The 17,395-nt window shown below is 38.4% G+C and overlaps 1 pseudogene; it reads right to left on the bottom strand.

The window, feature by feature from the left end:
• Window positions 1-705: 705 nt before the first annotated feature.
• LOC144352782 (uncharacterized) lies at window positions 706-3,295 on the bottom strand (annotated as a pseudogene).
• Window positions 3,296-17,395: the final 14,100 nt, after the last annotated feature.

The following is a 17,395-nucleotide window of genomic DNA, read 5'->3' as shown; positions in this document are numbered from 1 at the left end:
ATTGTCACACTACTGTTAAATATTACTGTTAGCAGTTACAGTGTATTGTCACACTACTGTTAAATATTACTGTTAGCAGTTACGGTGTATTGTCACACTGGTGTTGAATATTATTGTTAGCAGTTACTGTGTATTGTCACACTACTGTTAAACATTAGGCCAAAAACAAATTGTGTGGTTCCTATAACATGCCAGTCATAAATATTGTTAATCTTTTTTTTGCTGGGTGAGTTGAGGAAGCGGTAAATCAATCTAAAATTTCTATTCAAGAAATACAAATTTGTTCATTTACATTTATGAATACGCGTTTGTGTGGCATTATGCAGTGTCAGTCTTCTTCGCAAGCAACAAAGCAAAGATGAGTTGGTAAGTACACTTCAATCCATACATTTTATTTTTTTCAATATCAACATCATTTTGACAAGAACTCCACTTTTTTGTTTCATTTAATGCATCTTATTTGCCAAAGTTCTTTTATAGGTGACAATTGATCCGAAACTTGTATCAAAGAACCATAACCCAGGTAAGTCACTGTATGTATGAAATGTTGAAATACATGATGCAAAAGTCAATTTTTATCATAACGGAGTAGAGCAGACTGTACAGAACTATTTTGTGGATGGTGACAAAAGTTGACAATGCAATGAGAGGATTAAAACTGATGAGAAATGTATCAACAATGGCCATTTCAAAATGCAATGCAATTTAATTTAGAAAACACATTTCATTTCTTTCCATATGGTCGCTGGTAAGTGCAGTTTTGTATCGTTTGTTTAATTCAACATCCACTACAGCTCCTCCATCACCACAGTGACAACATACATCTTTTCTGCCAACTTCAGCTCCATAGTATGGTATTTCCACTGGCATTTGACATGTCAGGTTTGGTCTGCACTGAGCTTTTCTGTATAGAAGATGACCCATTGGGGCTAATGGTGCTCCACATGTATAATCACTTCCATCAACTAGTATTACAAGTGAAACCATTTGCCTTTCAGTGAATTTAAATTTTGAGTAAACCACACGTGGTTTTCTACACTCTATACATGGAAAACTGCCACGGGCATTCTGGGAACTACACACAGCATTCTGGGAGCTACATACAAGAGGGACATCTTGCTGCGTTGGTAGTTGGTAGGCATCAGTGGTAGTTGTAGTAGTAGCTGCAACACAAGCAGAAGCTTGCTTCTGTTTTCCAAGTTTCAGCTTCAGTGATGGCCTGTTTTCATCTGTTGTGTCCACCCCTTTAACTTCTGTGTATGGTTTGTAATGGTCACCAGTATTATCCAACACTGCACCAGGCAGCCAGACCAAGTCTTCTTGACTTAAGTGTGGTGATGTACAGCAGTTTGTGTTTGAACATTTACATATCTGAAAGCTGTATTGTCTGACTAGACAGTGAGCTTCTATCCACTGATTGTATGATGCCACTTTCTTTGTGTAAACTTTCTACAGTTTTGAGGAATCCATTCCTGGAAACAGCTCCTGCAAGTGACGTTTGAAATGGTTAATCTCGCCATCGGTTATCGGGTCCATCGCTGTTATTGGCTTATCTTTGAGCATCAGTCGCATGAAACGATTTCTAATGGTAGATTGAAGTGGTTCAACACTTTCTGTGTACCTGTCCTTTATGTCTGGTTTCTTTGCTGCTAGGTTTCTGATGTCTGCCATGCTACCACATTTTTGTAGCTCCTTTTCTGTATCAGCATCACTTTCTCTTCTTTCCAGCGCACAGTTCTGCAGACCAAGATTGAGGATGGACATCACACGCTCCACTGGATTTGTCCAGCTATGTCTTGGAGCACAACGAGCAAGAATTATCATGTCTAAATCAGCTTCTTTAAACAAACATATAGATGCACATTTTACAGATTCTAGAGTGTTTCTATGATCAGTACCACCATCACTAAATTTCAACACTATATGTGCATCTGGATTGCTCTGTAGCAGCTTCGCCAGTACACAAGCATGTCTGAATGGTGTAGATTGCTGAAACACAGAATCATTGATGACTGTGGTAACTTTACCTTGGACAAAAGAATGTCCTGCTTCTTCTGGAATGTCACATTCAAGTACTACAGACGGTGTTAGAGACCCTTTTGTCATATCATGGTCGGCAGCAACTAAAGTTGTGGTAGTTGGAGCAATAGTTTTTTTCCCTCTAACACCAGTTGAAACTGAGTTCCCGGGATCTCCAAAAGATATCTTTGCTTTATTATCACAACAGAATAACACTGCCCTTCCTCTCAACTCTACAGCTTTATGTTTCAGGTATTTGAGCAAAGCAGCACAAAAATGGTCGTCTGGATGTTCAAGTCGTAGTTGCCTCCTCTGGATTTTGTATTGTACCTGTATGCGGGAAGTGAAGTTAAGAGCTGAGTGTACGTATGGATTTCGAGGTGCAAACTGCAAGCGTACAAGACTAGAAGACCGGATTGGTGCATCATCTGGACACTTCAACTTGGCTTGTAAAATGAGGTCACGCAATGAGATCCACTCTGACAGATGACATTGATTGTGGCGCCTCTCATCAGCTGCAGTTACTTCTTCAACTCGTTCTGCAAGTTTACTGAAAAACGTATCAAAAGTATTACTTGGGCGACCGGTGTTTAAATGTCTCATATCAGATAAAAGTCCTTTCTCTCCCAGGAAGATAAGACATAGTCGCTGTTGTGTTTCTGGATGTAAGGCTGTTGTAGCATCGATTGCAAGTTCTTTATATATTAGATCAGCCACACCAGGAAGAATACCAGTGATATTACATAGCCTTTCACGAAACAGTTTCCTCTGCGACCTTGTATGATACTCCTTCAACTCAGACTTGATACAATGTAGTTGCAATTAGCCTTGCAGCTTGAGTAAGTATCTGAACTTCAGTACGACCTTCTGCAACTTGCACTACAACTACAGTTGTTATTATTAATCCACCAGGACAAAACCTATATATATCAACTGGGACAGATAATTGCATACCTTTCACAAATCTATGCTTTTGCATTGCATTTTCAAATGGCTCATTTAGATGTTTTGTCTCATCAAAAAAGACAGGATTTGAACAACCGGCTAATACTACAGCGTCATTTAAAAGTTTATATTTGTTATTGACTGCGTATGTTGTCTTTGCTCTATGCTCAACGAAAGCATGTTCTGCTACAGTTCTCACAGGGTGATTCATGGATCTGATCTTGTCTTGCACTGCAGCTTGGTTATCTAAATATACTTTGTACTTATGAAGGCAGTCAGCTAAATGTTGAATATCATCATGCATCACATTCCAGGCTGGACTACTTCTCATAACAGGCTTCAACAGTATGCTGAACCCATCAGTCATAGGCAGAGAAGCTAATGTGTCATTATACAGGGGACCGCAGAGACCATGCAGTGAGAATGGCAATGAATATTACACTGCCATAGACAACTTGCATGGCCCAGCAAATTACGGCTATGATCAAAGCGTTATGCGATTGCATCCAGGTTGGGCTGCAGGCATGTACCAGTCTCCAAGGTTGGATACATTTTCAGGAGACCCATCTAGAAAAGGGGATGCTGAATTTGAGACATGGAAAGACCATATGGAGGTCTTGTTGGAATCGGGAACATACCCTCACAGCATACTTCTGCCAGCAGTAAGACGGTCATTGAAGGGGCGTGCAGCAAGGAAACCTGAAACACTACCACGTGATGCATCCGTAAAAGAAGGCATAAATAAACTTGAGAGCAGTTTTGGTGAGAAGAAAAAGGACCTGTTTTATTAGAACGCTTTTATCGAGACAGTCGCCAGAAAGAGAGAGAGACTATAGCAGAATTTGCTGACAGACTTGAAAGGAGCATCCATATTGTTAAAAGGCGGGGAGGTATAAAATAATCAGCAGTTGATGAAGCCCTGAGGACTGTATTCTGGCAAAATACTCGAGAGGATAGAGTTGTTGATATCGCTCGACCAATGAAAGCACTGTGTACTACATTTGAAAAATGAAGAGGCATGTAATGAGTGCTGAACAGGAGGTGAAAGATGGAACAGCAATGAGTAATACGTATAAAAGGTCAGCCACTGGACGAGCACTAACGGTACTTCCTGATGAAGAGACCAATACTGGACCAGACACAGAGGTGATGAAAATGATGAAACTGTGTGTTGAGGGTATGGTAACAGTTACAGAAATCCTGAAGAAACTGGAACTGGGGAGTCATCGACAAAATGAACAGATTCAGAAACTAGAACAGATTGGAGCAGGCGTGACCCCAAGTGAGATTGATCACGCGAGTGTTCTGAGCCCAAGAAAGCCCCCATTCGCTGCTACAATTGCAAGAAAGAAGGCCATAAGTCAAATAAATGTCCAAAACCCAAACAAAGAAAGAAAAATCTCAGGACCAATCAAGGTCTGCCCAAGTCAAGAATTAAAATCGATATGTCATGGTACAAACGCGCAGAGGACATTTGGTTGGAGATCCAGAAGAAGAGGAAATGTTTGTAGAAGGTATAACTTGCTGTTGTCTGGTCGATACAGGTTCACAGGTTACAACCATTTGCAAAAACTTTTATGATCAGCACTTGTCAAAACTCCCAATCCGGGCCATAGAAGAACAGTTAACTGTGACAGGGGCCAATGGACAGCGATTGCCTTTCCTTGGGGTTATTGATGTGATGTCATTCCCTAGACATGTCCTTGGAGATACAAAAAAAAGTATCATTCCAGCGTTGGTGTTGGGAAATGATGATTATAACAGAGAGGTATCAGTGATGGTGGAAACCAATTTGTTGGGTCTATACAAAGCCATATACTGGAGTGAAAGGGAAAGGACGTTATATGCGCATTTCAGCCGTGATGCAGAAAGCTTTTCAAAGACTGGATGATCGTGACAAGTTTGTTGGCGTTCGAGGTGACATTGGTAATATGCGTGCTATGACAAAACATCCTGTTCAATTGGAGTCAACAGCATGCTATGATTATGTGGGGTCGTACTAAAAAGGGTCCGCGTGGTGATCAATTTGTTGTGGCTGTAGAACTTAGTCCAATGAAGACTGGCGGTGTTGTGATTAAACCAACAACAGCAGTGTTGAAGTGTATGCAAGGCAAATCTTGAGTGCCAGTCTGTCTCCATAATACGTCCACTAGACAAATCACAATCAGACCCGGACAGTTGTTAGCAAGGGCATATGCAGTCACATGGATTGGAAAACCTGATGAACTGGATTCAGAATTGCAAAAACAACTACAGAATCAAACACCAGTGACGCTGCGAGCATCTTAACACATGTGGATGAGTGTATTACTAGTATTATTCCATCTATAAGTTGTTTGAAATTGTTTAATGACAAATTGTTTTCATTCTATTTTCTCTACCAGTTTTTTCAATTGTAGTTTTGTTTTATTTTTTTAAACTCATTGTCATGCTTTAGATAGTAATTTTTTGAGAATTTGTATGTTTAATTTCAAATATGTGTTCTAGTGTAACCATTTTAACTCCTGAGTAATGTTGAGTGTTTCAATAAACAATAAAGCTGGCCTCAATAGTCATGTTTGCACTGTGAGACACATCCTACATATTTTAAAGATAGACAGTATTGATAAAATATTGTTTGAACATGTGATGTCATCATTTGGCAGAAACAGAGCACTTCCTGTTGTTCAACTCATGGAGCTCCATGTTCAACTGAAACCAAAATTAGCATATCTATAGCAAAGGGATATATTCATAGATACTATAAGAAGGAAAATGTAGGTATATTTGATTATCTACCCTAAATGTTATCCAAGCCAGGGTTAAGAAAGTATTGTACTTCAATGTATTCATTTTGTTGTTATTTGTGCATTTATGAGTCGGATGCGAGATGTTTTTAGAGAAACATGTACAAAGGGATACTTTGCAGTGTATGTATTTCACAATTTTTTGTGGTGAAACAATCATTTCTATGTATTTTGTTTTATTACTGGGTGCTCATGATTATATTTCCCACATAATAAAATATATGACCAATGTAAAGGAACACATACAAAAGATGCGAGACACCGACTAATGGCTAAACAGTTCTGACTTTTTAATTATGTGTTCATTCTCTTCTACCAACCTTGAAAAAATATGTTTTGAAGAGAATATGAATCTGATGTTAGAAAAAAATGTTAACATACAGGAAGTTGTGACTGATGCACATATGCAGATTGCCTCTCTGATGAGTGAGTACAATAATTTATACCCATAATATTGTGAATATTCTCTTGCTTAATATGTGTTTTGAGGTATATTGGTGGAAGTAACTTCTACTGAGTTGTGATATTGACAGGTTAGGTTGAGTATGCCAGATAATATAAGGCAAGACGAAACATTCATTTTGAATATGCATTGTATTCAATGATTAATAACAGTTGCTGGCCAAGTGCACAAAAAATTTAGCAATCAGAATTTTATTCACATGCCATCTTTTGTTGTTAAGGCATTACAGTATTCACTTCATTAGCAAGGAATGTGTTATTCAAAACTGAGCAGCGTTTCTGTCAAAAATCCATATACATGATTTTGTCTCTAATGAGTTTGCCAGAATTGTATAAATGTTGAACATATTGCTTTTTATTTCAGAAAAGACGTATCCAAATATAAAACATTCACATGACATTTGGCATGCAGCTAAAAATCTTGGAAAAAAAAGTAATTCAGGTGAGTGTATATTTTGCTTCAACTGTTCAACTAAAGTGAATGGTGATAATATAATATCATATGTCAGCTTTTTGAAAATTTATTGAGAATTGTGTTCATAAAATTCCAAATATATTTCTTGGATATTAACATGCATTTTATTGACTCCAGTTTCACATCAGTTTGTTTGTGTGACCCTGTATTGCAGACTGGCAAGCACAAGGACAATGTTGCTTGTTAATAAATGTCTTGCTCCAAATTCTTCTGCTTGGATAAACTTGAAACAGATAAGTCTAATATCCCTGCTTGAAAATTATTCTTATTTCCTCCCAGGCTGCCCAAAACAAGGAATGTAAACCTTTACTGAAGTGGAGTTCCCATATTGTTAACCATTTTTGGTATTGTTGCCAGAAAGCTACCAGTTACGATATGTATTTTGTAAGTATAATTTTCAATTTCACCTTGTTCTATCTTGCTTAGTCTCTAGCTGTGCAATGTGAATGAAGTTATGGATTCGCAAGCTGCTACCAAATATTTTATTAAGCCAAAACACCGTGATTTCAACCACTCCCATTGTTGCTACAATATTGCAACATTGGTTTCATCGCCGATAATGCTAAAGCCGAACGAGTGCGACACTTGCTTTGCGGTTCTCTAAAGAAGCAGCAACCAAACGACCGGCCATTTTCAGGACCACAACAAATTTCAAAAAGAGAACTACCGTTCCTGCTTTAATATACATTTTTGTAGACTTACTGACTGAAGTCAACTTTTAATGTTATTTTTTAATCACAACTGTAAAAAAGACCCCCTGGGCGTATGATCGGGCATAGGCTCTTACCCGGGTAAATACGGTACAATCATGACTTTTTTCCTTTATTGTGATTACAGGGAATGTGGGGTGGTTCACTTCACCATGTTGTGGATGAACACAACTGGGTACTACCCTATATTGAGGGAAGTGCAGAATGTAAACATGCAACAATTGCATTGATTGTATACTTATTTATTAAAATATGATGTATTTTGACCATAGAAATACCTCTGTTATTTACATAAGAGCATGCGCCACTAATAGAGCAAATACAGTATTGCATGCAAGAATTTAGCTGTTTTAGTTTAAATAAATTTTACAGACTAAAACAGAAACATAGTGTGGATCTAATTTTCATTATGTTTTATTAAGACTCAATGCAACGTATTGTCATGAATTTGTTTTCGCGTATCTGTTAATCGACTTAATTAGCTGATTATTAGCGAATTGCTGTGTTGTGTCTGTCATCGTTTAGGCCTATTTGAAGTTTTGGACAGAACTTGGCTCAGTGATTTGGAACTAATTACGAGATAACCGTCGCTATTCTATCGATTCTGACAGTTGGTATTCATAGTTATTAATGTAGTGAACGATTAATCAAAAGATATGACGTATTCAGTACTTAGTGTGATTGGCTTTATGATTGAAAGTTACGCCCTAGAGTCTTTTTACTGTTTTGTAATTGGTTAGAGTTTTGAAAATGAATAAAGAGAGTTTGAGTTGGTCTTGAAGAGTACTCCACGACAGACGCAGTCGAGTGCAGTCCTGGAGAGCCTTGGGGCGAGTCTAAGCACAGTCTTGGGCTAGTCTTGGGTCAGCCTTGCGATAGTCTTGGGGATTTTTCCCCAGGGTGCCGTGTCTTATAGAGTGCTCGATTGACCGACTAAGACGAGAGCTGAAACGCATTTCGTTGTGTGTGCCTTATTTGACTGTAAAGTTTAGTGACTTTCCCGATCCCGCACCTCAAGGGGACGAGATATAGAAACGAGACAAGATTCCCCCTGACACGTGTGGAGAACCCAGAGGGAGAAAAATTCCCCCTGATAGTATAGAGAAAGCTGCATTTTCACTGGAATTTATTTTGAAGAAAATTGACTTCAGGTAAAACAGGGAAAATAAAATGCCAGTGCAAATAAAGTATTCCACGGTATGTTATGTGACCACAATAATAGACAAGATACGTTCATGATTGTATGGAACAATGTTTTATTAAACAAGTAATAAATAAAATAATATGTTCCAAGACAATGTTACGCCCTAGCAACGCATGCCAGTGTAGAACTAGTGTCACTGTCTGTGTGAAAATAAAATAATTGGACGTCTAATCTGAGTCACTGTCCGAATAAAAACGGAACTCCTGAAGGGACTACTTTTTTGCTCTCAGACCTCACTTGCATATGAGGTGTGGAAATACCGATTTTGATTTCAGGGATGAATCAAAATAAACTGCAGTACATATGTAATAATAAAATAAATTGTTGTCAGCAAATGTTTTACATCTTCCTCTTACAGAGCAATCTCGTTCTGACCTACAATCCGACTCTCACCACCCACATTCACCAACCATTCCACTATCACCACCCACCTCACTCACACCTACCATCTCATTCTCACCACCCACCTCACTTTCACCAACCATTCCACTCTGAAAACAAAGGTCAAATCAGATACCGTGTCATCCATGTTGTACAAAAACGAAGCAAACGCCCGGGAGATGACATATATCAGTTTACATTATGAAAAGGTCTAAGAAATTACATGTGTGATTTTTTATTATCGTATAAGTAAGTAAATAAATAAATAAGTAATTGAACAAATATATAACCTCAATGACTGCGAAACGAATTACTGTGCAAGCTAGTTTACATTCACGTGTGGTGTACAATTACATTCATTCATCCTCGCCAAAACCATGGCAGTGTTGAAGATATGAAAATGGTTGGTAGGTTCGATTTCATGGTAAAATGTTGTGTAAATTCGTTGTACTTGTGAATCCTGATTTATCACCGTATTATTGAAGGCGAGAACAAATATGGTGACCTCCAGCATAAATGTAGTTGTATCAAGTCGCTGCTGTAAGGAGATATTTCCTTTGTATCGTTTACCAACATTGTATTGTACTTCTTTCCTTTATTTTCCTTTACACAGTTGGAAACTTGCATGGTGCACTTTCACCCCCACCTTCCCCAAATTACGAAGCTATCATGTCGATTAGTAGGTATAGGATGTCTATGTGTGTTGATGACTACTGCGTTGTGTAAGGGCTTCTTGTACGTAAAATGGGGCACATTCCCAGTAAAAATATCTATTTACACAGAGCTGACAAAATTCGCCTACATGTGTAAATATATGTTGGGATTTGGAGAGAGAAAAACTCGTAAAACATACTGAATTTACCGTGACAGCTGTGATCAATTTTGGTGCCGATTGTTGGTGTGCTGATCAGCATGTCGGATTATTTCTGAGAACGTTCTTCGTGTGGGAAATCACAAAATCATTAGCACTAAGTAGGCTGGTTTACCTTATTTTTGTGTCAGAGTACCCTGTACAAATGAAATGAATCGACATGCGATGACTACCAAAACAATTTAACAATTGGTGTCTCATTTGTTCACTGCCCCCTCAACACGGTGATTTGTTACGATCGACGGTGATTTGTTATGAGGGGTATTTTTTCCCCTGCCCTTTTCGTCGGAAATTACGAATTCATTGGCTCTATTATATCCTAGTTTACTTTAGTTGTTTCATCCAAGTATTCTGTACATTGATTTTACCTAGCAAAGGAAACAATCGGCAATTACACGGCACGATCACTCAAATCGGAAGGCACATTTATTGCTCGAGTTACTGTTCCTATTAAGTTAAGCCATGGAGCAAAAAAGAAAATATGGTTAAGCTGAATACCATGCTTCATGTGGAATGTATAGACCGTGATGTCGGCATTAACTACTGGATGCATAGTGAAAACTACTGGGGCAACACCACGCTGACCGACGTCTCCTGCCTGGTAAAAAAAACATGCGGGACGGGGTGCAGGGTTTTAAGCAGTCGTAGATGTTTTCGAAACGAAAATTAGCGAATAGGTTTTGTTTCTAGCCACTTAAAATGTCCTGTGTGTATTTTTGGTTGGTACTCATCGCGTGCGACGTGCACCAGATAGTGTCAATTTATACGCAGTAACAAATGAGACACGTTGGGGATTAATTTGAATTTTATGTACCGAGAAATCTGCCGTAAATTATTATTTGTTATGGTACTGAGCTGTACGATGGTTGTAATTTTACCATGTCGATTTTCGGGATATATGAACCAATCAAAGGGACTCTAAAGATTGTGATGCCTTCCTTATTAATATACGTAACTGAAAATAAATATAATATTTATTGACACACATATTGATATTAAGATAGTGGTTTGAATTTTAGATATTTAGATTGTGATTGTTTATCAGAAACATAGTTATTCTTGCTACTTTACGTTTTCCGTGTTAACAAAATTTCTAAAATATTTTTAAATGCCCTATAAGTTTATTTTGGGCATTTATTTGTTCACTATTTTCGTTGCATTTCATTTTCCCCAATGTTTTATGAATTATTTCAGTTTTCTTTTTAATGTTTTAATTTTGTGTAGACTTTTTATGCATATTTTTAAGTAGTACATATATAAGTACACATATTGTATGTATATGATGTCTATGTGTGTATAGAAGATAATATTTGGTAATCGTAGTCCTAAATAACTATTAAAAATAGCTAGACGTTTCGAGCAATGGCTCTTTATCGATAGCATAGAAGAAAGTGTTATAACGTACAGGTAGAACATAGGAACGTAAGAACGCGCATGAACTATAAGTTAGAATCACAAAAAATTCCACAATAGAACAAATAACGCGCCTTAGGTGGTGAGCTCAACAAATGAGTTGAACTGTTTGTTAATACCATGGGGTTCTTTAGTTCCAAGGCGGAATATAGTTTCCTCCTCGACACGCCTGAGCTGATTTTCGTTGCCATTGACAACACATACACCAGAAATAGATATATCTGTAATATTATGTCCACTAGAATTAAAATGAAGTGAAACCGGATAATAACGATTTTTCTGTCTAGTTTGCCGTCGATGCTCAGCAAACCGATCACCCAGTCGACGAACTGTAGAACCAATATAAAGTTTCCCGCATTTATTACATGAAATGCAATATACAACATTCATAGTGATACAACTGAACGGATATTTGACCACAACATCTCCCTTGGGACCAAATATACGGCAATAGTCTATGTGTGTAGATGACTACTGCTGGCTCCTTATTAATAGATTATTCATAATTTGTTTATCATTTTCAAATATTCCCGAATATTACATCATGATCCCTATTCCTTCAGCACACGGGAGTTCTTTCTAAGCTTTCTTTGATTACGTATTGCTACACTGGGTTTTATGAAGGCGAACATTTATCCAGAAAGATCCTTGCACTGCATTCCAATTCAAAGAAGATGATTTCATTTGCTGTAGAAACCATTTGGTAATGCCTATACCCATTGAATCTTCAATGAATTTCAAATCAAAATCAGTCTGCACTTTGTTGGGTTATTTTTTTTATATTTTGTGGCAGCTTAAGTACACATTGAAATTGCATTTGCCAAATAAAATATATTGTTTCTGTCTACGAAAATATACTCACTCGTATTATGTTCTTTTTTTGAATAAGAAGAAGCCTCAAAGCATCATGAGCATTTCTCACAGTTTGGCCTTGCCCTCTACAACGTCCACCTCTTCCCCTTCCACAACTACCTCTTCCACGGCTACGCCCCCCTTTTATATGGAACTGGCTCACTTTCACCATTTGTTGTGTCCACTGCTTGATGCCTGTAGAAAATGCAGTAGTAATTGATTAAACCATCTGAAAATAAAACTTTTCACCAAAAATATTCATCAAAATTAGATAATTGAATTTATCATCATGAAATGACAAATCTGAGAGAGGTCCACTTGTAGTACCTATATGTGTATGATATCAAAGCAATCAGACTTGTGGTTTTTAACAAGAAGTCAAAAATATCACTTTTTACAACGAACAATCACTCTTATGATAAGCTAGGATAAGTTTACAGCTTAAAAACCAGCGATTATGTTTTTGGGGCTTGAATAGTAGATTTGGCAGATAATGTAATTTATGCAGAATAGTGACCATGACCTTCACATACAGTACATGGTTTATTACATAATCAAGTAAACTTTCTGTCCATAAAATGTATGTACTAAATATAAATAAACCATGGTTTTTCTAGTAATCATGACTAAATCATGGAGTAATATAGTAACGTATCATAACGATAGCAGTGAGCTATAATTCATCCTAGGCTATTCAAAACGTTGTCACAAAGTGTTGCAGCATACTCAATGGCAGCGACCAATGAGCTAAATAACGAAAATAATTTAGTCGACTTTCATTCCAAAGGTTTTAATAAAAATCACTAATGCCTACACATTTCCGACATTTATTACGTGATAAACCGCTGAGAAATGCAATTGTATACTCTGGGTTGTATACGCGTCATTCTAGGCAAACACAATCGGCGTACAGTGTGATCGGGGTCGCCAAAAAAACAGTGAAATAGGTCGAGTGAGAGTTTGGTAGTACTTAGAGTGAGATGACGTCATTCAGAACTCTTAGGAATGTACGCCGCAAGTTGGCATTTAAATCGATGTCGCAATCGTCGGAAAACCATTTTTCGTTCGCACATGGTGAACTTGCACCATTTTCGTCTTTATGTTCAGTATATTCTCATTTCAGCAAATTGCAGATGGATTTAAATTACTAGTATGACAAAAAAGCTTGAAAATGCCGCTAATGGCCCTTTAAAGCTAGTAATTGTCAGTTGTTGCGACAACAGGTTAAGTATTTGGGCCATATAGTTTCAGAAGATGGGGTTGGCACAGACCCAGAGACAAGAGCGCTCAAGGAATGGAGAATACCTACAAATGTTAGGGAAGTCTGTAGGTTTCTTGGTTTTGCTGGGTATTTTCGATGTTTTGTGAAAGGGTATGCTGGAATTGTCAAACCGCTCACTGACTTAACTGCTGGGTTGCCGACAAGAAGACGAAGGAGTAGTAAGAAAGCCCAGAAGGTTAAGCTGCCGGAATTCGTGTGGACTGAAGCCTGTCAAACAGTTTTTGATACCATAATTGACAATTTAACTCGTGCCCCAATCCTGGCCTATGCGGATTCCACTCAGCCTTTCGAGTTGCATAAAGATGCTAGCTGTATGGGGTTGGGGGCTGTGTTGTACCAGGGACATGGTAAAGACAAGAAGGTGATCATGTATGCTAGTCGTGCACTATCGCGCAGTGAGCAAAATTATCCTGCTCATAAGCTTGAATTTTTGGCCTTAAAATGGACAGTTACTCAAAAGATGCACGATTATTTGTATGGAAATGAGTTTGTTGTCTTAACAGACAGCAACCCCCTTACATATGTAAACACCACTGCCAAATTGGACGCCACTGGACATAGGTGGTTGAGTGCATATTCAAGTTGGTTTATAGATCTGGTAAAAAGAACGAAGATGCTGATGGCCTCTCAAGGATGCCTCGCGCTATTGACCAGGGTATTACTGAAGAGACTAGAGGATGTCAGCTGGGAACATGCAGGCATTTTGCCAAGCTCACAAAGTTGCTTGTAATCCATGGGTGAGACTATGAGCCACGCCATAACTGCTGTGCCTGAATGTCTGGATGAACCTCAAATATGGCCTGAGAAGCATGCATTGCCTCCAGTGACTATGCAGGAATGGAAATTCTTGCAGGAACGCAATCCTGAGATAGAAAGATTAAGGTGGTATGCAAAACAAATGAACCACCGCGCCCGGAAACCACCAAACATGAGACACCGTCTGTCAGAAAAGGACTGCGGGAATGGAAACGTCTATGTTTTTTGATGGAACGTATTGCATCGTACCAGACTAGATAAAGATGGTAACACTTATTACCAACGTTAACTGGTTGTACCTTCGGAATACCATGGTGTAGCATTAAAGGGAACACATGATGATGTTGGCCACCTAGGTAAAGACAGGGTGTTGGAATTATTGCGATCAAGGTTTTTTGGCCAGATATGTATCGTGATGTGCAACAAAAGATAGAAACCTGTCCAAGATGTAATGCATGAAAACTACACACCGAACAACAAGTCAAAGCCCCTTTAGTAAATATCAAAACCACACAACCACTGGAGTTGGTATGTATTGATTATCTTTCCATAGAAGACTATAAGAAAGGTGGTGCTAATAGTGTTCTTGTTATAACAGATCACTTTACCCGATATGCTGTTGCTATTGTGACTACTTCTCAGAAGGCCAAACAGACAGCTGATCATTTGTTGAATCACTTTCTAGTTCATTATGGCTTTCCGGAAAAGTTGCATTCAGATCAGGGCAAGGAGTTGAGTCTAAATTAATCAAGCGCCTATGTCAACATGTTGGTGTACAGAAAACGAGAAGCTTTCCCTACCACCCACAGGGCAACGGAAAATGTGAACGGTTTAATCGCACCTTGATAGACATGTTGGGCACTCTTCCTCCAAAGAAGAAGGCTGATTGGAAGAAGTACGTTGCACCACTTGTACATGCGTACAATTGCACTGAGAATAGTAGCACTGGGTATACTCTTTATTTCCTTATGTATGGGAGGCAAACAAGGTTACCAATTGACATTTACTTAGGTTTAAAACCAGAAAAAACAATTAAAAGTAGCTACAGTGAATAAGCTGACAAATTGAGAGAAAGATTAGCCACAGCATACGAGTTAGCTAGCACTAAGTCCACACGAAAGGCTGCACAGAACAAGAAAAGATGTGATCGCAGAGCTAAGGATGCTGGTGACAGAGTGTTGGTTAAGAATGTTAGTGTGCATGGAAAACATAAAATCGCGGATCGCTGGGATCCTCAACGTTACCTGGTAGAGAGGAGACTCAATCCCGATGTACCTGTATATGTGGTTGTATCAGAAGGACGTGGCAGGAGGACACTTCACCGCAACTTATTGTTGCCATGTAGTACACTGCCAATTCCATATCTGGCCCATCAAAGAGAAATTCCTCGTGTACAGAATCCACAAAGGGTAACAATGCCAGACACTGTTGATGAGGTTGAGGATGACTCACATTCAGTCTCTGACTCTGATGAAGAAGATGATGGGATATTTGTTGCAGAACCGATCGTACATGGAACTCATCCTGTGACGGTAACCCATTCTGAACCTCTACAGGTGGAAGACGTATTGAGTATATAATCTTCTGAAAAAGCCCACGGGAACAGGAATTCATTATTGGAAACTTCTAGTCCTGTTATAGACGACTCGTCTGACGTTCCTGCTAGGGGGGAAACCTTGAGCCTTGATTCCCCCTTGGCCATAGATGAGTCAGTGTCTCCAAATCAGCAGAAGGACACTGAAGCATCAGAAGGAGATGTACACACCGGAAAACTTCAGTAGAAATTTGGAAGTGAATGAGGATGAAATTACAGAAGAAAACCTGATAGAAAGTGATCAAGTGAAGAAACTGATATGCCAAGACGATCAACACGAACTCGGAGACCCCCACTCCATTATGGGTATGATCAATACTGTTTTACGAAGAAGGTTTCACTGCATAGAGACCAGGAGATATCAAGTGAGATCATAACCTTAATCAGGAATAAGAATGAAGAGAAAATGAACAAGATTAGCTGCAATGCATAACTTGTGCAGCTCACCCATTACCCTCTATACTGTATCCAGATGAAATTGGAGAAAACTGCGGGAACTTAGGCATTAATTGCGCAACCCTGATTACTAAGCTAACATTGATTAGAAACACATTGCTTATCTTGTGGAAGTGAATATTTGTACCTTCTTTCCAGTGTTGAATTGGTGACAGATGACTAGAATATATGATCTTGTTTTTCAATAAACTACACATGACTAAGTATTTAGGGTTCAGAACACCTTTCTCAACCTTGACAGACGTATGTTATGAAATGGGATTTGAATGAACGGGCACAGTTGTCGTTCCCTTCTTTTCTTCTTATTGTTGCAGGAGATACTACATGAGCTGCCTTGTTGTGAACTCATACTGGACAAGACTGTCTACTGTAACTTGGCATCTATGTGGCAACAGTCGCTAGCATCCCGCTTTGGTGCAAGTGATGTAGCTGCTGGGTCAGGGCTTAATGTGACACAATATTTCATGTGAATTGGAACTGTGAGGTACTAGTTTTACCCCACAGCGAAGGTGACGCATGTAAGTGTGGTACTGTTTTGATGAACTATTTGTATTGTTATCCAATGGTCACACATTTGTATGTGGTGTTACGGCTGAGGCAGCCTTCTCTGTGCCAGGGGAAAGATGTATATGTAGATGTACTATAAAAAGTAGTGTTATTTTTGTGTATTGTATTTTTGTGTATTGTCAATGGATTATCTTGTGCCCGCTGTAATTAAAACTACAACTTATTATAGTCAGACAATCACTGATTGTGCTAGAATTGTTGCACACACATATATCACCTTACAGTTTACTCAGTAAGAATAGTTGAAGAATAGTTTTAACACTGTCAAATAAAACAAAACATATTCTTAAAATTTTTAATCCCTATTTGAACGGGTACTTATGAATTGACTACTTGTATGCGTCCGCCTGTGCGTCTGTTCACTTGTAATTGTATCTAGAACATTCTAGAACTGATCAAATTTCAATTTTACACATATATATTGGCATATATATGTACGTCCATCCGTTTCACGATTCGATTATTCTATCATAAGGTTTGTTCAAATAAAAGCACCATTTTTCACATGTACCTTGCAAACATTTTGAGATATGAAATCATCAAAAATAGCAGAAGTAGTCCACGATATCCACCAATAGGTCTGCTACATTTACAAATCACAGTGTTAATTTTAAGTGTCTAA

This window comes from Saccoglossus kowalevskii, chromosome 7 (genome assembly GCF_978046115.1).
Source record: "Saccoglossus kowalevskii chromosome 7, keSacKowa6.1, whole genome shotgun sequence".
Lineage (NCBI taxonomy): Eukaryota > Metazoa > Hemichordata > Enteropneusta > Harrimaniidae > Saccoglossus > Saccoglossus kowalevskii.
Note: the sequence above shows the minus strand (reverse complement) of the source record. Positions and strands in the feature narration are given on the sequence as shown.